The 25,058-nt window shown below is 30.5% G+C and overlaps 1 protein-coding gene across 2 annotated transcripts in view; it reads left to right on the forward strand.

Annotated features, from left to right (window-relative positions):
• Abd-B (Homeobox protein abdominal B) overlaps nucleotides 1-25,058 on the forward strand; it is a 261,108-nt gene that overhangs the window by 207,085 nt on the left and 28,965 nt on the right. For both annotated transcript variants that reach the window (XM_076410122.1, XM_076410111.1), the window contains exon 4: nucleotides 17,667-17,757. The gene's annotated coding sequence lies outside the window, so the exon portion shown is untranslated. The remainder of the gene's footprint in view (nucleotides 1-17,666; nucleotides 17,758-25,058) is intronic.

The raw sequence follows: 25,058 nt of genomic DNA on the forward strand, positions 1-25,058 counted from the left end.
CCACATTAAACTGTAAGTCCAGTCCAGATAAACCCTCGTTGGTAAAGTGGAGACATTAAGATATATAAGAAAAAACATGAAATAATGTGAGATGTAATAATAAAACAATAAAATAAAATAACCAGTAAGAATCAAACGTCATAAAGTAAATTCAATACGAGTATCGTTATGGCGGATATCCATCATTAAAGTTTCTGTTCATAACCTAAAATATAATCTAAGAATGCAGAATGCGATATATTTGAATGAAACATTAAAATATACTAGTTTTAAAGAAAAAAGAATAGGACACATAATTGCACGTCATATGGAAATCTATATGAAAATTATTGGGAATATGGGCACCTCTCACCTATATTATTAGCTCCTTTCGATGCTACAAGATAATAATTAATTCTAAGTCAAGGAATTATTATTACTAGATCAAGAATAGCTTAATAGAATAAATGTTTATTTCTAAAAAAAATGAGTTTAGAAACATCAAAAACATTTAATTGAACATGTTATAATTAACTATCATGTGAGAATTGGCATCAAGTCTATACAATAACTTATGTAAAAGATTTTTTATGTAAAGATTTACAAGAAATGGTATTACTGCGTATTAAATCACATCGGGTATATCAGGTATATTGACAGTCAACTTAGGCTACATTTTTTAGTATGTGTCAGACCTTGCTCCTTCTGATTGCTACTTGTTCCGACCTATAAGCTATGACCTACATGAGCAGCGCTTCACTCCTTTTGGGAGAGATTCAAAAAATTAGTCGACCTGTTGATAGCCTGAAAATATACACCGTTATTTCCATTTGGGTTTCGTAAATTGCCTGTAGGAAGGGGAATAGATCGATAGATGATGTTTTGAATAATAGACATGATACCGATTTTTCTCAATAAGCAATAAACTAAAAGTCAATTAAAACTAATTTATAGGGTTAATATGATTCTAAATTTATATATATCAGAAAATTAGATTATCTTTCATAACAAAGATTTGAATATTTTCTCTTTTCATGATTTAAACATATTAAGACGTATGTTTTTAGAAATGTTATCGAGAAAACGAGAACTGGTAAATGTTAAAAAACGATAAAAAATTGTAACCTTTTATTTCGCAAATATTTTTGGAGTCGAGAAAATAGGCAGAAATCACGCCAAATCTGATGAATAGGGGGGGTTCTAACTTTAGCTTTGCATTGAACTAGTTACCCAAGAGATAATTCGGTTTACCTTGATGTAAATTCTCTTTCCTGGCACTTTATCTGAAGCATGCAAGTAAACAATATCGTTAGTAGTGATCACTGTATTTTATTTTAACTTAATTTAATTGCAGTTGTCATAAGCGGACTCCTAAAACAATATCCTTACATAATCGTCTTGATTCTTCACTATTTGTCATAGAATTTTTTAACATTTTTTGTAATTACATTTTCTGTGTACAGCTGAGTTGCAACATCATGACCAATGTAACATTTACGTTTTTCACCACTCATAAAGTGTAGCTAGTGAAGTCAATTTGAAATGTTTTCTTCAAATCTATAAGTTTATAAGTAAATTATAACACAGAAGTTATTTTAAGATAATACAATTTTTTGCTAACATAAACATATTCAATAAGGAATTTCTTACTCTATTCATTCCAGTTTTCCATTTTTACCTACATTGTTAGTACAGTTTTCAATGATCGTTTCATAAATTAAATGATATTAAATACATTTCGTTGGTCTATTTAGGTACGTGAAATTTTAATTGTTTTTACAAAATCACTAAATTATATATTAAGTATTAAAATAAAAATAAGTAATACAAAATTTTCTGAAATATAAATCTGATAGGACCTGGATGTAAACCAGGAAAATTACATATGCCTGACATGTATTTAAAATATTCTTGTCCTCTTCCTTATAAATAAGCCAGAACTCGTCGTATATTTTTAAGAATCCCAGCCTATTAAGAATTCCTCGGTTGGTCAGGATCAACTTATGCCTTTACATAAATACAAAAAGAAAAAAAAACGTAGAAAAAGATGTCTTCTTATCGGGCTGTCTGTCCATTCTCACCTTCTCCGGGCCTATAACCGTCAGCCCTGCCGATGAAATGCACAGTTCAACGTCGAAAGATAAAATCTCGCTGGGATCTTTCACCAATTAAATAGATTTTAATCTAGAAGAACATTGGTCAGTTGCCTGTGGATTTCTTTCGTTTTTCTCCCTACTATTTTGTTTCTTTTCCTTTGTCGCATGTCGACGGTATATAAATAAACCGTTCGTGATCCGAGGAATTTCAGATAATTATCAGATGAATATAAATTTATTACTTTTGATATTTGATTGAAATTTTCTTTGTTTGCTTATAGTCAGTATGAATAATATTTGAACCCAAAAAAAGTCCAATAATTCATCTTTGACCTTTATTTTTTTTATTATTTAATTAATACATTGTTACTAGTCGTTTCCGTCTAACCTATAATTTGTCTTTATGATAACTTAAATCTAGGTATATAACTAGGAGGACCCATCGGTCTATCTCACTCTCTGGTGAAATAGTGTTTATACATGTCCCTGCTGTATTTTTTAATATATGCACCTCACTACACAACACTACACAAGATCAGATGGTTTGATTCTTTTGAGTCTGTGTCCTGTTCTGATGGTATTCAAAAGCTGCAATATTTCAATATTCTCATGAGAATGGAGTCTTTTCTCATGCCCCCTTGCAATTCTCTTGATTTCGTGACTGACTGTGGGTATCTGAAGGTCTCGATGTAGGTAATCAGTCCTATAGTATTTGGGTGCACCCACAATACCTCTCAGGACTTTGTTATGAAAAATTTGTATTTTGTTTATGTTACTATTTGCAGAACATACCCATATTTGAATTCCGTATATCCATATAGGTTTCAGTATTTGCTTATATAATAGAAATTTATTATGTAGTGATAATTGTGATTATCTTCCAATTAGCCAGTATATTTTCCTATATGACCTCTAAATAAATATAAGCTTTGAGTTAATATATACGGTATGTATAGACCAATCTATTTTTGAAAATTTTAAATTACTTTAATCAATAAGTCTCCGGTCTATATAGTGGGGCCACATGTTCGAACTCAGTATATCAGTCAGTAGTAGCTAATGTGAATGCAAAAGCTTTATGATGCTTGTAAAGAAGCTATTTGACTTCCACTGTATTTGTGTTCATCAAAAAATAATACCAAATCAAATCACTAATTATTTTCATTTATTGTTTTGAAAGCATTAAATAGTATCCTTCTAAAATAACCGTAATTTCTAAATTTATTATTAAAATATTACGAACGTTTAGTACGTATCCTTTAATGGTTGTTAATATTCAGAAATTATCAATGGCGCCGTCTATCTGTCATAAAATAATATAAAATATTTATATAGTGATGTGCTTGATTGATATATTTCTTGTCGTTTTTCTTCAAGGTAGTAGGGTTTGTATGCCAGATCTTATTGAAAGCTACCGCGTGATGTATTATTTATCACTAACGTGTCTATAAAAAATATGTAATATATACAGCGATGAATTCATTAGGCAAGCCAAACCATAGTTATCCGCCTGTCAATTTTAATTTAAGTACACGTTACATATATGTCATCAAAGAGTAACACTAAATCGATGAACTTCGTTGATCTCAAATAAGGGCAAACAACATACTCGATTCATGAATCATTAATGATTTGATCTTATTTCAGGATTTTATTTTTTAATTGCGAGGAAATATAGAGCCAAAAGCTGTATCAAAATTTCCATACATATTTTTCCATATATACATATGTGGTATATTTTCAACTAAACAATACCTTGAATTTTTTTTTATTCTTTATCTTATGCCTATTTATTGACAGGTGAATGAATGACATGAAAATATCAACCCACGATTATCGTAGCAGTAGGAAAAGCTTCCTAACACCTTGATCATTGCGCCTCCAAACTTACAATGGTTTAAATTACACTTGGATATTGTTGTTTCTAATAATTTGCAATATTTCAAGAACTTATTAATAAAATAATATAAGTAGCAGTTAAAAAACTGGATATATATTTATTTTTATAATAATTGCTTAATAATAGCTATTATACATCACTAAATAATGAGAAAATTAAGTGGATTTTAGCCAACTTCATATATTTAATGTATGTTCGCCGATTTTTCCGTCAATTATGGACCGATTTTCAAAATGATTTTATTCGAAAGAGTGCCCTTCCGAAGGGGAAGAAATCAAGGAAAACCTCAAATTTCAAAGGCACGTACAGTGTTTTCACATATTTTTTATCTAAAATAATCATATATTTGTCTATAGTGTTATTGCTGAAACGATCTGACAAAAAATCGCAAGTAGTTCAGTGTGTCATGGATTCGATTCCAATCAGAGCAACAACTTTTTTTTAGATTGGTTAAAAAATTTGTTTAATCACCTAGCGATCCCCGGTGCTTGAAACGTTCCTTATTTTCAATCATTGTCTCTTTATTCCTACTTTTCCTCATACGGCCTGTATCTCTGCTTGAGCTATCCATTGCAATAGTAAATAAAATAACTGTGTAATTTCAAGGGTAAATATCTAACACTAAAAAGAGGAACACAAAATATTTTTATAAAAAAAATTGAACCCACTTCAAAAAATTAATAAGAAACTCACTAAAATCTAAAAAATAATCAAGTATAAACTTTAAACACAAAGAAAAAACGATTTCCAATAAAATATCTACGTAATAATCGTTGTAATATAAATGTATGTCATAAACACAAAATTAAAAACTAAACAAATTTAATTTAAACAAATAGGCTTAAAACTGATTTTTATTTAGTTTTACAGCGATTATTACGTACATATTTTATTTTAGGATAGGTATTTTTTTGTAAAAATATTTTTAAAATACTTGATCTGGTTTATCGAATAATACTAATATCGAATAATTCAATAAATATATAATATTTGAAGTGGGATTGAATAGAAAGAGGAATATGAGGCCGGCTGCTAGAACGAAAGGATTTCGAAGTGCAGTTCTTTCGGTTGGCATTAAATGGACTGAAACAGAAATTCGATTAGATGGAAATAAAAAAAGAACTCTTTCAAAACGCTATAAATGTAAAGCGAATATCGCGAACCATTTAAAAGCGGAACAAGCTCTGTCACTTAAAGGAGAGTCCAAATCAGAGCTGTACTAACGTGTTTTGTATTGTTGTAATTCTTGGCAGAAGTAACAATATGGAACTTATGTTAGTTCTCTATCTTCTATTTGTTATAAAAACTCTAAAAGTTTACATAAATATGTATATATAGTATGAAAAATTAACAAAATGGGTCTCAAATATTTTTTAAATATTTTTCTATTGACAATTTTCAAAACAATATATTATATTTATATCACAATATAAATAACATTATAATAGGATATATTTGTACTAGAATTTTGGAAGAAAATTAAATGAAACTATATTAAACTTTAGATTTTATATTTATTTATTTAAAAAAAAATATTTTTCTTCACTGGATCAATCCACTGAATTTTATGAAGTATGTTTAATTTGCCACTGTACTAGTTTTATAATATATTACTATTAACTACTTTAAGGGTTCAATTTAAAGAAAGTAGATGTTTAAACCAATATTTCGATAGTTAAATCCAGCATTAGTATTAGATTTGTATATTCTTTTAATTGTGTGTCATTTAATTCCTTAGTAAAATCAATAAATGAATACAAATAAAATAGTTTATTACTTTAAACTCAAAACAGGTTAATTTGGTTTAATTTACTTCTGAGGCAATCATAAATAATGATAAGGTAATTATTTGTTTTAATCAACTCAAATGCAAATATTAAGAAAATATCTAAGAGCCATAAAAGATGAGGAAAGAAGGGCAATTAGATCATATCTATCAAGGAAGTATGGAAATATGTGTCACATAGAAAGAGAAAACCGTATTATATAAATTTGTAACTAATCGATGTAACTACGACCAGAAAACCATATTGTTTTATGAACCGTTAAAACTCGATGAACTTTATTTCGTCAATTAACCGATGAAGCAAGAACATTCTCAATAATATTTCTTTAAAAAAAACTGAACCTCGTTTCATATATTTTTTTACTCAATCTGGAAAGCCTTTTTATCAGACGCCGTCTTTACCAAACTTCTCGTTTTCGAACTGATTGTCCTAATAGAGAATAATCAGTTTACGATGTATGTTAATGTATGAAATGAAATTTTTTTAAATTCAAATAAAATTAATTGTATATTTGCGTAAATAAATGTCTTTTTATTATATTACGTTGGTTAATATGTATGACAAATTATTTCTAAATTAATTTCATAAATATTTACATTATTTCCTAAATAATATTCATCTAGCTGATGATAAATATAGGATTTGTTAAAGTCTGTTGAGTTATGATGACAAATGCACTGACAATGATAGTAATGACAGTGCAAACACTGATAATTATGTGAAGCTTTTAACATATTTTTAAATAGATGCATCTTGGCGCAGTTATACACCAACATATATTAATGTTCGTTTATATGATGTTTTGTTTTGACCGGTTATTTTTTACCGCTATTTTTAAACCATACATCATGAAAATGAGTAATTTTCATGCCTTTTTCCTCTCTAGTTGTGCATTAATTATCATTTACGTACATCCTAGTCATAAATTCCCTTGGATCTACGCATTTTTCCACGAATTCCCTTCAGTCCGGCTCATCTCTCGGCCCGACTTTGCCCCGTTTGAAGTGCCCTGGAGAATATTAAATTCCAAAGCCGACTTTACGATTCTAAAATGCAGTAGCTTGAAGCTGCCATGCATTTTGTATGACTTCAGAAATCAGTGCATTAGCGACGACTATCTAAAAAGGAAATAAAGCGTTAACGCATGAATTAGTGATATTGAATAAGTCGCTTTCCGAGAAAAAGACGTCAGTTTTATTTTCGCCCAGTATCAGCAAACATTTGCAGTCATTACATTTCATACCGACTGAAGCCGATTAGTGTTCCCATTTGTGATACCCTAAATAATGAAATAGAAATAATTATTATTAATCCGTTATACATATTCCAATTTTGATTACTTTCTATATTTGACTTAATTATACTCATTATGATCCGAACACTACATAGAGTACCCGTCCAATATGATAAATTGTATTAGGTCTGATCTTGATCAAGGTAAACAACTCTTAAGCAATCTAACCTAATTGATAAATTATTGCTGTGAAATTATTATATTATGAATTTTCCATTGTGTTATTCAGTGTGTACCAATGCTAATCATCGAATGCTTAAAATTACAGTTTTGACGTTCATTAATTTTCTTGTTTGATTTGAAGAAAAATGTTGCCAAATAGTATCAAACACATTTGGAAATGTATGATGATGCTGCTCTGCCATATCCCAATTATCAGTATTGCCCTCAAGTATTTAAATGTGGTGATTTTTATATCAGTTGCAAAGAAAGGTCTGGAAGACCAAAAAAGTTTAAAGGTAGTGAACTGAGAGCCCTATCGGACGAAAACCCAGGTCAAACAATGGAAATGAACGGTTCTGACAGCTTAAGAAGGGTGACGATTAATTCATAACTGAATCGCAGAAAAACCAGCACGATATCGTAGCATATTTTTAAAAAGATGGAAAATATTTTCATTGATAGTGAAAAAATAGTAAAAATATATGCAATAACCTTCTAAAATTCTATCACAAACTGTAAAGCTATTTTAACATTATAAGTTACTTTAACAAAGTTGCTATACTCAAAGCCACAAAATTTAGGAAACCAATTTCTATAATATAATACAGAAAATAATCTATAAAAGGATTCGTTCCATTCTGGCTTTATCAACAAATTTTACTATTAGTTATATAGTTTCCCAATTTAAGACTAACATAGAATAAATATTTTTATAGTAATTTTTAAAGCTAAAGATGACTAGAATTCATTTATTGTCCCTAAATATTGTTTAGATAATTATATTATTCTGCCGTACACCTTGTGTATAACAAAAATGTCAGTTACGTGGTTTTTACACCATTATACATTAAAATATTACAATACATATAAATAAATATATTAAATATGCATAGAAATACTTCAGTAAATTAATGTTAAATTAGATTTACTACCATTTAGATGTAATTACTCATATTACTTGAAGACAAAGCGGTGTTTACCAAGGTGTTACTTATAAGCTAGTTTAGTTGAATCATCTTTATTTATACTACAATAGTATTTCCCAAATGATTACGATATAAAAATAACACAAACTAATAAAAAATATAGTATTATCAATACTTTGTAACAATTAGACATGTAAGCCCGTAAAATATATACAAGCTTGGACATAAATTTTTATTAACTTGTCAAATGATTTTATTACTGAAATTAATAAAATAAAAATGTTTTGATTTATTAATACAAAATACATTGCCTATATATGACATGTATTGGTTGATTTTTGAAATGCGTTTTGTTTTGATAACCAACCTTTTTTATGTTTTACATCTTGGATAATTTCGTAAATTTCGAGGCCATTTTGTTAGCTTAGTTCATCGATGGTTACGTAACAATTAGCGATGGTAATTAACCGAGGGACTTTGTTTTGGTATAAATGTTATTTATGGTAATTTGAAGTTAGAATTTGATGATAGAAGGGAAGAGAAAGAAGGGTGATCTAAATCAGGAAAGAAGTCTTGCGTGATTTTAAAAGTTTAAGAATATTAAATTTACAAAAGTCCCTTTAAAAACTCATTAAAGGGATGTTTTTCCCTACTCTTTTTTTTTCTACTTCTTTACTCTCATTGTGTTCTCTTCTTACCTTCTCTCTAAGGCTTTATTATTATGACCACTTGTCTAGTATTGAACTTCTCTAAGTAGTATCTTATAAAATATAAATATATCTGGCATCTTGAGGCTTTGGCTAGGGATTTTTATTATAATATAGGATTCTGTCTTCTGAGAACTAAAGATAACTAAATTTTACTCTCAATAGTACCAAAAATGTACTAGTATAAACATATTTTTTGTACTATTTTCAAGCGCATCTTCATGTTATGCTAAGTAAATGAAATCCTGAAAGAGCGACCGTTAGTTCTTCCAAGAGTGACATTGCTCTAGCGCACAGGATGCGCGAAAGTAAGTTTGTTTCTATAGCTTTTTTCTTATGATTGTTGTTAAATTATTAATTTTAGACTTATACTAATGGTGTTTCTGATAGGTATAGCTGAAATATATTGCTGCGAAAAATGTTTCGTTTTGGTCATCGGGAGTTTCTATGACTATTTTTAAAAATATATATTTAGGATAGATGTTACTCCAATATCCAAATAATTTATGCGTTCAGGAAAAATATTTCTCAAGTTATCCGTGAACTAAAGTAACCTTTAGTTTGAACCAAAATATTATGGGGTTGTAAAAATATAAAAGTTAAACTATTCCCAATGTAATATCTATAACAACATAATTGTTTACGGTAAGTTTAATATTTCAAGACGAACTAAATTTTATTCAGGTTCAACGACATTTCCTAGATGGAAACAACAAATACCATCCCGCAGATCGATTTTAATTAAAACCAAGGACCTATTTACGCTCTAGATGGTCTCCCGGCTTCCATTTCTCCGCATTTATCTTCGCCGGCTTCTCCATAACGATACCCGGAGAAAGGAGAAAATAGTTTTTGGACTCGATTAAATAAATCTTTTCTTATCTTTGTTTTCCAAGACGTCGCCGACTCGCTTTAGAATGACTTCTATAAAGGGCTGAACCGTGCCCCATATATACCCTTCTTTGCTAGTTTTACGAGCGTGGAAAACCCCCACGCCCCGGACGGAATTGCTCAATTTCATTTCGGGCGAAGGAGACAATTTTTTTCTTCTTCGTTCGCCGCTCCTTCTCGTATTCGACATAACATATCCATCTCCCGAATTAAAATATTTACATTTTTTATTGTGTATTCTTTAAGGCATACACAATACTGATGATAAATGGAAAATAGTCTAAAATGATAACTTAATATCTTGGACCTAATCGCGTTTGCGTAGATAAGATTAACGCACTCAGCCATTTTGTAGAGCAGTGTGTTAGATGTGGAAAGTCTGCTATTGTAATTTTTATTCATTTTCATTCTGCTTTTTATTTTATAAACAAACCCTCTCTTGAAGGCCTCAGCTCTTGAATACAAACATGTTTCTTTATAAACTATTAAATTTTAGCGTTGGGAACTATCGACTGAAAATTGTTGAAACTGTCGATAGTCGGAAAACAGTCGAAACAGTCGAAAGTCAAAAAACTAGTGACTGAAAATATTAATTACTATTTTCAGTCAAATGTAGGGTTCGATTGTTTTTTTTTAAATTTGTGATGTCAGACGAAGATGTACGGACCTTTCTTAATACATTGTAAGAGAGAAAAGGACAGAGACAATTGCTTGGAGCAGTTAATTTTATTTGTGTTGGTGTGGAGACGGAGATGTACATATTCCTTCACGTACTAACTTTAAAGTAAGATAAAAAAATATAACTTTAACTTGTAAGATAAAAAAATAAAAGATAAAAGATAAAAATAAAGATAATAATAAGATAAAAGATTTAAAAGAAAGAAAAAAATACTGAATACTATTAACATTCAATTAATAATTTAATTTTAAACGAAGTAGAATTACTTTTATATTTGAATGTTCTGTGGATCTGTAAAAGGGAATTGAATTTTTCTATGGAATGGAATAATACCCCACAAATGTTTTTTCGTATTTTAATAAGTTAATTGCTATTTTTGAATATTATACTATAATAAATAGAGACAATACAATAGAACTTTAAAAAAAACTAAATATCTACAATAACCATAAATACTAAATAAAAATTAAACATATATCTAATCATAAAAAAAACTAATCCATGACATCCTTAAAAATGATCGCACAATAAGTGCTAGAGCTTTTTTAAATAAAGTAAATGCTTTATTTATTATTGAAGGGAAATATTTTTTAACAAAAATCGAGAAAATATTCGAAATATTACCTACTACTATCATATCAAAAGTCAAAAGTATTTTACTATTTACCATTCACAATTTTAGTTTTTTACTCTATTACATTAACAATTTTGAAGAATATCGTTCCTAAATGCTGCTATATTAATATACAATATTTTGTTATTTACACGAAAACTGCCAAAAAAATCATAAAACTGTATATATTAGATATAAATCTATGTAACCATAATTTGCAGTTTCGAATCTTCAAACATTTTCGGTTTACCAGGTCGTTCATCGTGTTGCACATCGAAATCACCACTCCTGAATTTTCAAAACTAGGCCGCATATATTTTTGAGGTTAGAGCAAGCTTGCAATAAGTTTTTACCAACAACGGATTCCTTCGAGTCGCTTTTTCTTTTGTTTAAATAAGATAAAATAATGCCAGCCGCAAATGAACGTTTTCACAAAACTTCACATTTTCAATTTGGTATACATCTATGACGGTGTTACTTTCGCAACATATAACAAAATAGTCAACAAAATATAAGTCAATAGATTAAAATGACATATGTATCAATTTATAACATTGTATACCTAAACCTACTAGCATCTGTTAGAAAAACCGGTCGTGTACCATTGAGAGTACACCGGGTATAGGCAATATATAGAGAAGAGATATTTCAATCAAGACTAAAATGAAGCTCTTCCAAGAACTCTAGCATAGCTCTGAGATTTGGAAATTGATATGGTCTTATATCTGTTATCTTTAGGAGTTTGATAATTTCTACATATTTATTTCCGACATCGTGTTAGGAACAATTTTAAAGTCACAGCTTACACTGGTTTGGGCATTTCTGTCAAATAAAAATTGAACGAATTCCTAATAGACCTATGTGGCGAAATCGAGCTTTTGAAAGAAAGATGTAGCAAGAAACTCTGAACAAGACATGTACACATCAAGACCATAGAAAGCCTTCTGAAAAACAAGACTTGTCCAAAATCATAATGAGTGCGGCGAAGACGAGCTCTAGGGAGCTATGGTCAAGGATAGACAGTCCTATGATACTAACACCGGCATATTGGTTGAGATGTTGACACCCTCCTCGACCGCCGACTGGGGGTTTACGATGATGGTGATGAAGATCCTAACATTTAGTTGCAAAATTTTTAGGTTAGTGTCTTTCAGATCGAAGGAAATTTATCAGCATGGGGTTCTATTGTACTCGTTTTAACTTTCAGCCACTTGAATTTATCCTTAATAACACTCCTAAAACTCAATATTGTCACCATTATATTCTAAAGCTCATTGATTGTTAACTGTAGCGTTGGGAATTATCGACTGTTTCAGCCGACTGTTTTTATACGACTAGTTTTAATCATGTTTTCATTCGAGTCAGTAGACTGAAACAGACCAATATAAAATAGTAGTTACTGACTAATTTTCAACGTTCTGGTTTTGTCATTCTGGCCTTTAGCTTGAAAGTGATGGCGGATTTATGTAAATATATGGTTTTGCTTTGTTTATCAATTGATTGCCAAAAACAATGTACATTAATATAGCAGGCTTTGAGAGCTCTTAATATTCAATATTGTTAATATAATATGGCAAAAGAAACAAAATTTAGAGTAGTTAAAATGATAAATAGTTAAATATCTTTGACTCTATTTATCCCATCGTGTCCACATTTATGTCTATTGTTATTAAATATGTCTTATTCTTCCTGAACATTAAAATTTCTTTTCTTGAAGTTTCAACAGCTAATAGGTTTAAAATATCATCAATTATATCCTTCTTTTCCTTACTCTCGAAGAAAGAGTTCGTACATATCCGCTAGTTAATACTTTCAATCGCCTACTTTTTTGATTATCGACTAGTTAGTGTCTTTTGAGGCTATCGATAGCTCCCAACGTTAGTCAATAGTATATGTAATGTTTTTATAGTTTTTACAATTAATACAGTTTGTTAGTCAATTTATATTATTTTGGACCTAACCATTTGAAACATAAATGTTTTGCCCACTGTATTCTATGCTGTCCATAAGATTAAACTTGCTTTCATGAAACCATAACTTACTGGTGCCATCGAACTAGCCGTGCACAATAATGCATCTTCATATTAAATTATAGGTAGAAAGACTACAGCGTGAGGTGTCAGGAGATGCAATGGTTTTTACATCACATATATTACCTTTAAAGAACTTTGTCCTTGAAGTTACTGCATTTGTGTAATAACGCTTTAAAAAAATCAGTATGGCTGTATATCAGTTATGGCTATTTCAAAAATTTACTTAGAAACCAAAAAAAACTTCTAACGTTGATCACGATCATGATAAAAAATACAGTATAGTGAATATTCGCATTATTGTCATTTTCCATTTAGGCAAAATAATTTGAAATTTTTCTTCTTGTGCTTATTTTACTTCTCTCTTCATATTAGGTACATGGGGTTTCTGTATTCTTGTATGCCAGAAAACAATGTCATGAATATAATAACTTGTAAATATGCGATGTGATTCCACATGTTATGCCAACAAATTAATCCTTTAAAATCAATTTCTATACACACTACATTTTTCAGAGAAAATGTACAGCTACAAATAGAATAAAACTATATCAGTATGAATTTTAGTTTTATTGCTATATGATTTTATCTAAAAGATTACTACCTGCTTTACAAAAGGGCATAACTTATAATTACATACAACCAAACATAATTTAAATAACATTAAGAAAATTCATACATACCACGCTTGATTATATAATGGGGGTTTATATATCCGATTGTACACAGAAATAAATAATCAATTTTAGGCTTTAAGCTATAAAGTAAATCTAAATTTCCTTATACAGATTCTTTTAACTTTCTAAAATTACATAGTATACAGCACCAGCTCACACATATTTATATTGTTATATGAAAGTACACGTGTAAGATAATATTATGATGTTCATTCGTACTCGACCACGGAATCTGTTAGGAAATGAATATGTAGGAAGCCTATTAAGATACTCAAATCAAAAGCTGTTTCAACCGGTCACAAAATCTTTTAAAGAAATTTAAATGCATCAAACAACCACGGCGATAAGACCAAATGCTGCTTCATTATCAACCATTCACATGCGTGTTGTTTCGTTAGATCCTAATACATTAAAGAGACCAATACGTGGAAACTGAATTAGTTCTTTCTGGAAGCATCCTTTTATGTACCAAGCAAATAATGTTGGTGTTTTGTTTATTACTTGTTTAATTATTATTGTCTGTAGATAATACCCAAAGGAATAATTAGAATATCAATTAATACTGAAATTTAAATACTATATAGAAATATAGTATTTAATTATTAGAAGAAAAACAAGTCATTTTAACAGTCCTCTTAATAAGTATATATTTCTTTCATCTCTAAACCTCTTTTAGTTCCACTATATATCCCAATGGTGTCATGTTATTGTTATTGTACTTCCTTTTCTAAATAAAATATTTGAGAGAGAACGGAATTTGTCAATTTATTGTCTGAATCAAAATGATGTACTACTGTACTACATCAAAATGGCTAGTAACTACTTTCTTCTATATCAAACGGATACTACGCCGAAAGAATGCTTAGTCATTAGTTCTACCTATTACAAAAATAAAAAATCTAATACCAATACAGCATTCAACAAATGATCAGGTGCAGAGAATAACAGATGTCATTGAAAATGCCCACCTAACCACAAACCTTCGATAAGGTTAAACACGACGGCCTTGGTTATAAGCTAGAAAAAACAGTATCCAAGTAACGTATTGAACTATTGAAATATAATATCACCACTAGAATGTTTAGAGTCAAAAAATAAAAAGCCACAATAAAAGAGAAGTAGTACATCTGGGCATGTGCATTCTCCTATAATCACACCTTACAAACATTAATAACAATAAATACTATTATCATATTGAAATATAGAAAAATATATTGGTTAATCGGTAGAAAATCACAAGTACATTATCAGTACATAAAAAATTAATATTATAGAAATAAATATTAAATCCAATATGAACTAGCAATAAACCATAAATAATTTGAAAAATTAGGTCTATATACAAATCGAACCAGTTTCTACTATCTTTATTAATAAATTCTTGTTGTGCAAGAAATGTGTAATCGACTGAAAGAAATTGTAACCAAAATAATCGTTATACGATAAATACAGCCGGTGGGATAGATGTCATAATGAAAATATTATACAATTAATAATTTGAGGAATAATTTAAATTAAATGTATGTATGTTTTTTAAATAAAATAGATTTATATTTAGAATTATTACTGGGTATATATACATCCCTTTTGGGTGGTCCTTAGTGCTTGGCTGCTGCTGTTTTATCTCAAACATTTCGATGACACGAGGTCGACAAAATCCGGTACTACATAAAGATTTTGGAAAATAATTTTTGGTAGATTACAGATTTGTATAATGAAAACTCGAACCTAGAAATGTTAAATCTCTAACTAGAAGAAGTGAAACGGAGTGCTTTCTTAATTTCGCTGCAGGATAAAATAAAATATCTTAAGAATATATACTGGAGAATATTGGAGAATTGCCGTCAATATACTTTTACAGAATATTGGGAAGGTATTGAGAAATATATAACATTAAATTTAAACTAGTAAGTCCTTTCCTGAAGGTCAAAGATGGCTGTTAAAAGATAAATAGCGTTCTGTATAGACAAAAACGTTTGAAAACGAGGATTTGAATCCACTATTCTAAATTAATAGATGCAAGAGGAACAATATTACAATTCTAGGGAGTAACTCAAGAAATAATTTCCAATCACTTGAAGAACATGGGAATAATGCTAATATATTTTGTTCCAATGAATTGAAGCAAAAACACAATGAAAGACCTTTGCTCATATGTGAAGTGATGCTTTAATGTCAAAATCAGAACAGTTCTTTTGCATGGATTTGTTACTGATGATAAATAATAGACCCATTAATATAATATAAAGCGAAAAAATGATGAATGTGACCTGGTAATGCATGAACAACAACGGCAAAGCCGAATATCCATAGCTCCAAGCAAATGCCAATACTAATGTAGCTATTATCGGTGATCACTATCGAATGAAAGAGATGCGTTTGAGCCGAGCACAGCGCGAAAAACGGTCTAAATACGAGCAATATATAACAATGTTAATCTTCAGCATAACAACATTCGACCACAGGTTACAAATCCGGTAAAGACGTAGTAGGAAATATTAAAAGGAGAAGTGCTACCTGACTCGCCGTATTGCCCAGAGCTTGCTCCTTCTGATTACTACGTGTTCCAACGTGTTGTATCGTATTATAAAGTTACCAAAAATCGGTTGGTCGTGTCGGTTCGTCTACCCTCGAAAGATACATTGTTCATTCAAGATGGAGTAAGTAAATTAGATGATAAGTGGGATAAAGTAAAGCTAAAATAAAGCTCCATATAAACAAAATCCTTTAAAACTACTTTATAGGCCTATATTTTTTTCATTTTAGGAGTTCATATATTAAGCATTAGTTTTTATTAAATTATACTATTATACGTCCCTTTTATACCTATTTTAAATATGATTTTCATTACGAAACCATTTATTCTATCTTTATATAGTATCCTAATATATTTATTTAAATGATATACAAGTAAATACTAACGACTTTGACTTTGACTGCAACTTTGAAAGCTTATTCAGATAAAATAGTAGAAAGTTTCTTAAACGAAATATATCATCAAAGTATATAATTATAAAATTATCGTACTTTTCCTATTCATAAACATCCTTCTATGAACTCGGTTTGAATTTTCAATTCATTATTTTTACGCACTTTTGACCTTCCTTTACGTATTTTGCCTTCCATGCCAAATTTATCCTCCTTAAGCTTTCGAAGCCGAAATCTCGACAACTTGTTATACATAAGTGAGTATTATATAATACTACTGAAAATATTCGATGAGTCTAATCTGCAGATATCTTTAAACTAGAAAGAATAGAAAAAAATGAGAATTATGTTATTTACACATTTTAGTAAATATTAATTCAGTTTAGACCTTCATTTCATTTCGTCACTCCAATTCATCACGTTACTGTAGCTATCACATAGATGGAAATATTGATAAAATTATCAACATTTACAATACCTTTATCTGTGTTTTATATAACAATGACCAAAAGTCTTTTGTTTATACGTTTATTTAGCATACACACGAAAGGTGACCATTAAACACCTAGCCTTAATCGGAGCCGCATATCGTTTGAGAACTCCATTAAGTTGACCTTTTTTTTCTCTGCCCCGCCGAAATGCTCTTTTACCATGACAGACCTCGTGCTAGCAAGTTAATGAGTTAATCTACCGAACATATCGCGCACCATTTGAATATAATTTAATTTGGTTAATTATGATAATTCTCGGTAAAATATCCTCATTGTAATAAAATCGTGAATGAATTAAAGGCCCGACTATTCATCACTTGATTTCCGAGAAACTTTTGTCGGAGGCACGGCCCTTGCAAGAATAAATTTGAATTTTTAAATTGCAATTAAAATGATTTGTATACGTAGAATATGTGTACCATGTATTTATGTATTCCTGTATCATATTACGTTGTTGTTGATTGGAAGAAAGAGAACTGTAGTTAATATATGTTTTGTTTTTGCAGGCTGATATTTCCCTTTGGACCGTTCAAACCAATGCGTCAAGCTGTTCGGAGACGTGGAAAGAGTTCTTCATCCCTTCGAGTTGTCGAATAGGTAATCAACAATCTTTACATTATATTATTACATTTGATCATGATTTATAGTCGTAATATAACTTTAGCATTATTTTAAAATGATAAGTGGTATTCCTCAATAAATCATTTCGCCTTTTTCTTTTATTCCAGCTCTTACTTTGTTTCATTATTTCATTATTGTATAAATTATAAGAGTTTATATACAATTTAACTCAGCCATGCTTCGCTAATGGGTTAGTTTAATATTAAATATTATTAATAAGATAAAATACATTATTCTATTTAATGTTTTACTTTGTGTTGCTGTGATTTTTCTGTGAAATGTAAGATTTTTTGCTGTAAAGCTAGTAAAACAAGTGATCTATAATTCGCCATGCGAGAAGTATCCGTTCCCTAATTGATATTTTGAACTCTTTGAAAACTTTTGAAATATTTGAACTCTTTCCTTTCATGCTGCTTACCGAGTTTAGTTTCTGATTCAGACATATGGAAGTTGAATTTGTATTAACAGGTCAATTGAAAAGTCCGCGGCCTACCAGAGTAAAACCCATATTTTTGGCAAGATTTTTTTTTCATTCAACATAATTCCCTTCAAGGGTGATATTTTGTAGAACGATTTGTCCTTTGCTTCAAAATAAGCCTCAGTTTCTGCGATCACCTCTTCTTTCGATTAAAATGTCTTCCCAGCGAGCATTCTTTTGAGATCTGACAACAAGAAATAGTCGCTGGGGATCAGATCTGGAAAATACGATGGATGAAGAAGCAACTCGAAACCCAATTCATGGATTTTTGCAATCTTTTTCACTGACTTGTGATACGGTGCATTGTCTTCGTGAAGTTTCAAACGGTCCAATAACGCTATGTAATAGTCGCTGTTGATGATCTTTCCTTTTTCAAGGCCATAAACTTGTCAGCCGACTGTTGTGATTTCCCACGCTTTGGAGCGGTTTCATCGTGTGCAGTGAACTCGGATGACTGTCGATTGGACTTCGGAATGAAATGATGGAGCCATGTTTCATCCATTGTCACATATCGACGCAAAAATTCAGGTTTATTACGCTTGATCATCTTCAAACACTGCTTCGAATCATCAACTCGTCTTTGTTTTTGTTTAAAAGTGAGCTCAATATTCGTGAATGATATAATGTAAACGTTCAGTTGATATCTTTAAAGTGTCTGCTATTTCATTCAATTTCAGTTTAGGGTTATTCAAAATTATTTTGTTGATTTTTAATATTCTTGTCGGTAACAACATTGTTTGGACGCCCATTGCATTCACCGTCTTTACTTCAACACGCGAAATTCCTTTTTATCCATTTTTTTTTCACAATCATGAAAGTTGCCTCACACAAAATGCTATCATTCACAAGTTAATGATCTGACCGCTGTCAAGTTTATAAACGCATCTTTTGAGGGTTAGGGCTAACTAAAAACCAGATGGATTTAATTTTAGCAGCACCATCTATATGTAAGGCAGAGGACTCTTCAATTGTTCTGTTAAGAATGATTTGTTGTGAAAAAGCTATTAAAATACGAGACTAAATATCAGCGTTTATTACCTAAATTAAAATAAAGCTAAGCTACTAAACTAAAGTTAAGGGTAAGACTTAATAACTATACAAGCTCGTCTGATTTCCTGCATGTTGTCCAATAGTTGTATCACCTTAACGTCGCTGTAATTTAGTAATCTTATTTCGCATTTTAAAACGAAATCGTGGCTAATTTCTCAAGTATATTTGAATTCGGAGTCATCGTGAAGTTCTTTCTTGGTTAGGTATCGATAAGCGTTAATAATTAATCGTAGAATTTTGTTTTGATAGAGTTGGGTTACTTGTACCTATTGCTCCAAATTGGTTTTATGAATGACTGATAAATCATTCCATCATTTAGGTCTAGTTTTCATTCCATCATTTAGGTCTAGTTTCTCAACTCAACTCAACAACATCATCCCACTAACAAGTACAATTCCAATAGTACAATCTGCTCTGGTTTTTATCTAAACTGATGCTTTAACCTAACATGGAGGTTGCAACGCAAAATTGACATGAAGAGATTTGGAGCTATTAAGCACTATTTTCCAGAATTTGCTCCATTTGTTGATCTTCTGTTGGTTTTGTATTTACATTTAATCTTCAATATATGTTTAAAGGAAAGCCTGTTATTATATATACTGTACCTTTTATTATTAATAACAAATTCTCGAGCTCAATAGCTCGAGCCAAAATAGGATTAACTGTTGAAAATACCCCTTCAGCTCTAAATTTTCTTTAAAAATGTGTGACTTCAGCAACTGACAATAGTTTCGCTTTAGCAATTTGCTCATTTTGTAAATTAGTCTCAATTACCATACCCGTTTGAAAGCTTGTGAAAAGCCTAGAAATATTGCAGGGCAGTATTTAGTTTCTTCAAGTGCTCTTTTAACAACCGCTGTGACTTTGTGTATATGGTCAATTGTTGGGTGGCAATTGCAAAAGTCTAAGTGTACAGAGTTATTTTATAATTATAATCATAATTTCATAACTTAGTATAAACTTATTTTTGCGTTAATAGTCATAATTTTTCACCAATGCTGTACCCGAATTTAAATATGAGTTTACAGCAATCTGCCATAATCACTTATTTCAGTTTGAAAACTTTACAAGCGTCACTCGTCCACTATATTTATTTGCCGTTGAGGATAGTTGTGTCTTTCAGCTTTTGAAATCACTGGGCCCAATTTCTTTTACTTAAGGGAGCAATATGATATGTTTCTAAGAATAATAAATTCAGTTATTCTGTAAATTTCCTGCAGTCGACTTTTGCTTGACTCATAACTGGAATAATTAAAAAGATATAAATCTGTAATAGCGATAAAAGTAATTCTAATACTTGAATTTTAACATAATCTATATCATAATGTTTTTTTTGGACTGACGAAGAGTAATTTGTGTATCACATCCGCCAAACTGTACGTTTATTAAGAAAAGTAATTACTATGCTATTTAGCCAGGAAAAGTGTTCTTCATTGGTTAAAAAATATGCACGAATAAGAATTAGGAGCCGTTCAGTTCTTTTGAGTAGTAACTTCCGATGTTTTTCCTATTTATATCAGTATCATCTTGCTTGTGCTATTTTTCTTGCAACTGCGGAAGTTATAAGTATCTGGCCGTGTTTTAGATCAGTCACTTAAACGGTTTTTTACTATCTAAGACCTCCCGTGTCTCAAATCCGAACTGTATCACTTTAACTAAATTGTCGCCTTTTCCGCCCTCCTCGCGCCACAAAAACCCACATAAATGTCCACTTAATGGTTTTTTTAAGTGCCCACAGAGACCAATCGGATCATAAAAGCAAAACAACGCGATGCATTCACGCGTCGTCGTGCGAATGGCGGTGCGTCCTAGAAGCGACGCATTAAATTTCACTAACGAGCCCGAAACGAAAACGGATATTCGACACCGAAAAACCAGCCGAAAACGCGCCATACGCAATCCCATAAATTCCCTCTCGATACGTGAGAAGTTTGTTGTTTCGATCGGAAACGCGTGTAATCCAACATCAATAAAACCACGCCTTCCATTGGAACGAGAACGTGCCTTTCCAATACAAACACAGATTAGATTATATACGACAGTTTTTTTCCTTTCCTTGAAATCTGATCAGTCAATACTAGATCCCGTACAAGCTAAACCCAACCCATAACTCAATAAGCTCAATATATATATAGTTAATATGTTAAAGCTTATTTTGTTTCTGCATATCTTTCGTTTTTTTACGTATACGCATATTAAAGACCACTATACCATTAGAAAATACATTGTACACGCGTCATCTAAACTTATGACGATTTGATTTAATTTTGACTTTTAGTTTATTTTGGATTTGATATATAACAATATTCTAATGTAAATAAAATAATGAAACCAAAACAATAACATATTATTTATATTAACATTATATTACAACTAATGAATATATTTTCAAAGGACTTACACTACTGATAATTTTACAGCCACAATAGTTTCTAGGTTATAGTTGTATTATTATATTTACATTGAACTCTTTACTACACCACCTTTGATTGAGCATATTAGCCCCTTGTTTGTTTTGTCAGCATTGAATCATATTCCCACATCCATAAAGCATCGTGCAATATATTTCTGAGCCGCTGGTCAAGTCAATCTAAAACTTGTTCACAATTCCACCATCGTCAATTTCTTCTTCTCTAATCTCTTTTTCTTTATCTAATGTAGTTCGTCCAAACAGAAGAATCGTTCTTTCCGCATATCCAAAGAGCTTTTGCTGGTATATCTTTGTCAACTTGCATATCTATTGTGGTATCTCTCAACAGTCTTTGGCCATATTGTTTAGCCATTTATTTCCAAAAAAATAAGTTACATAAAACTTAATTAAACATCTCATTTATATCTACTGAGTAAAAATGTAAAATACTTCATTCAAGAACTTACTTTATGTTATGCAAACTAAGTGTCCTGGGGACAGTGTTATATCTTCTGTATACAGCCGATTTACCTACAACAAAAATAACCACTATGGCAATATGCGCAGACGACACTTTATCGATGCTCCGTATTATGTTTCAAATGAAATCATACAAGGCGATATTCCTCTAGAACCAATAACGACTATAATCAACGTGTCTGTGTGAAGTAGATCGAAATGGTGTCAGTGTATCCCAATGTACTAGCTAATCAGCTAAATATATGAAGTGCCAATGAAATGCATAGACTACAACGTCTAACACGATACCATTTGATTATTGGACATATATAGACTTTAGAATAAGCTCTAAAATAGGACTAATTAATTAAAATAGTATTTTATATAAGTGAGCACTTAATAAAATAATAAAATGATTAATGATTCTCAGTGTAAATATAATAAATACTTATTGCCTTCTGGACAGATTGTGGAACTACTAAGAGTAATAAAAAAATGTTATGTAATCGGTTCCTGAGTAACAGTGTTTCATAAAACACTTTAGGACCTATTCCACTAAATCATGGTACATTGTCTATAATAATAACTGATAGTTCCTCCTTGTTCTTTAGCAGCTGATACTCAAACCTGAGCAAAAACGTATGGTTTATTTCTCCACGTAGATTGTCTTTACATACTTTGTATTAGTGTCTTACCAAGTGTAGCCAAATATTCCATTCAGAAATACCTATATCGAAATACAAAATGAATGTATAGAAATATTGGGAAAGAAATATTTTTAAAAACATTCTATATATTTAATATCAATATTTTAAAAATAATATTCTTTAAAAATCCAAAAGAAGCTTTAGTTCCGGACTGGTTACTATCTACAACCAAGCTCGAGGAACGTTCAGTTATTATTTGTGGACCATATTCTTTGGGCAGAACAATCGCAAGATCTCAAAATAATTGAGTCTTCAAGGGGAGATTTAGAGAAGAGAGGGAGAAGTAGATTTGGCTCTGCAAAATTCACGCTATTGATGGATAATTTTTTAATATCATCAGGAATTTAGTTCCAAGTGAAACCATAACCAGTTCAACAAGCAATTTAAATCTTAATTATGTTTGAATTGTAAAATGCAAATAGAATTTTCTTTTAATTCGAAAATCTAAAACACGTTAATCCAATATAAGAAGCAAAACAGCTTCCGACACTGCCTAGTTTTTAATTGGCAGGCTTTGTTTGTCTGTACCCTTTTATACAATCAAGCAAATTCTTATTAATATGCTTGAACCATATTTCATTTTTAACATAAATGAACAGATTTAATAAAAAGCTTGACTTTAATAGAACTTGAGGTGTATTTTGCTTTATAGATAGGAAAGGAAATATCAAACGAATAAAAAACCACGATTATTCTGAATATAATATATGAAAAAATCAGTTGAAGTGAATTGCGTACGTGTCATTTTAATACCACAATATTGCAACTCTTTCATTATTATAGTTTGGTTTGATTGAATTATTAAGGCCATTGCTGCGTCAGATAAATATCGTTTTTTTATTATAGCGTACTGTTTAACATATTATATGATTGGTTGGACTTAAAAATGGAAAAACAAATGGGTATACATTCTAATGATTACAAAATATTTTAAGAATATATATTAATCAAAATATTCTGTCATTATAATTTTTTAATATCATTACTATTTTCAACTTCTTCAACCTTCTAGCTAAGTGGCGATTCGATATCTTGCCAAAAGAACAATGTTGATTTGGCAGCGTTCCAATCACCGAGCCATTTTCGAACTTTTTCAGCATTCTGAAACCATGTGAAAGCCAAGTCATACTGCTTAGATCTGAACAGGTGGTGATCTACGTCAGGTGACCATATCGGGTACGCTAGAACTTCACATTAATTTTTCTATTCAAATAGTATTTTCAGTCAGTTCGCCTGTTACCCTCTAGATAAAGTTGATCGACTAACTGCTTTCTAGTCTAGTTTTTTCTCTACTAGACTTTCGTCCAATAATTCTTGCAATATACTGCCTTAAATTTGATTTGGATCCGAGCCCTTTTCTTGACATTAACATCACAGTTATAATTTTTAATTCACTGAAACGACAGTTGTGAAATGGTGGGGCGACACCAGCATTGGTTTTTAAAAATGCTTGATGAGCTTTGGCGTTAGTTATTTTCAAGTCAAACAACAAACGTAACGAAAGTTAAAATACAATTTTGAGCCTTCCATGATTAGCGTCTGTATATATTGAATATAAAATATCAACTATTCAATAGTAAGTGGAAAACTGTTATTTTGTGTGGAATAATTCATTTATTTCAACCGTTATATCAGATTAATTGACAGATGTTTATTGATACAAATGTATGAAAGAATACAAGTTGCTAGATTCTTGGTCAGATGACATTCGAACGAGTCGCAAAAAACAATTGCGAGGAAAGTCGAAAGAAATGAAATTATTAAGATATTTCAACGGTTTTATGTGTTTTGTAATAACCCCAGACAAATTGTCGAAACAAAATGGCCGTGGCATTTTTTTATATAATTATCAATAATAAGTTAATTAACTAGATATATAAGGACAAACAATTATCGTTAATATCGCCTGTGAGACAATATTAACTAAAATTAAATTACCTAAACGAGAAGGAAATTTAGTTGCCGTATATAGGCACAGAATTTTTAAGCAGTTTCACTTCTAAAATACGAGGGTAAAAAAACGACGTATCGTAATTGTCTGACGTTAATTGTTGAGGCTGCGATAGGAAATGGCATGCTGCATGGAGAACGTAATAACAACTAAAATCGCTAATTAATTTAATCCTTACTAGATATTGACTGTTGTTCGTTGGATAATAAATATAGGATTCTA

The sequence above is a fragment of the Rhynchophorus ferrugineus genome, unplaced genomic scaffold, assembly GCF_030347505.1.
Source record: "Rhynchophorus ferrugineus isolate W39M unplaced genomic scaffold, kcgeb_rfMv2 rfM1, whole genome shotgun sequence".
Lineage (NCBI taxonomy): Eukaryota > Metazoa > Arthropoda > Insecta > Coleoptera > Curculionidae > Rhynchophorus > Rhynchophorus ferrugineus.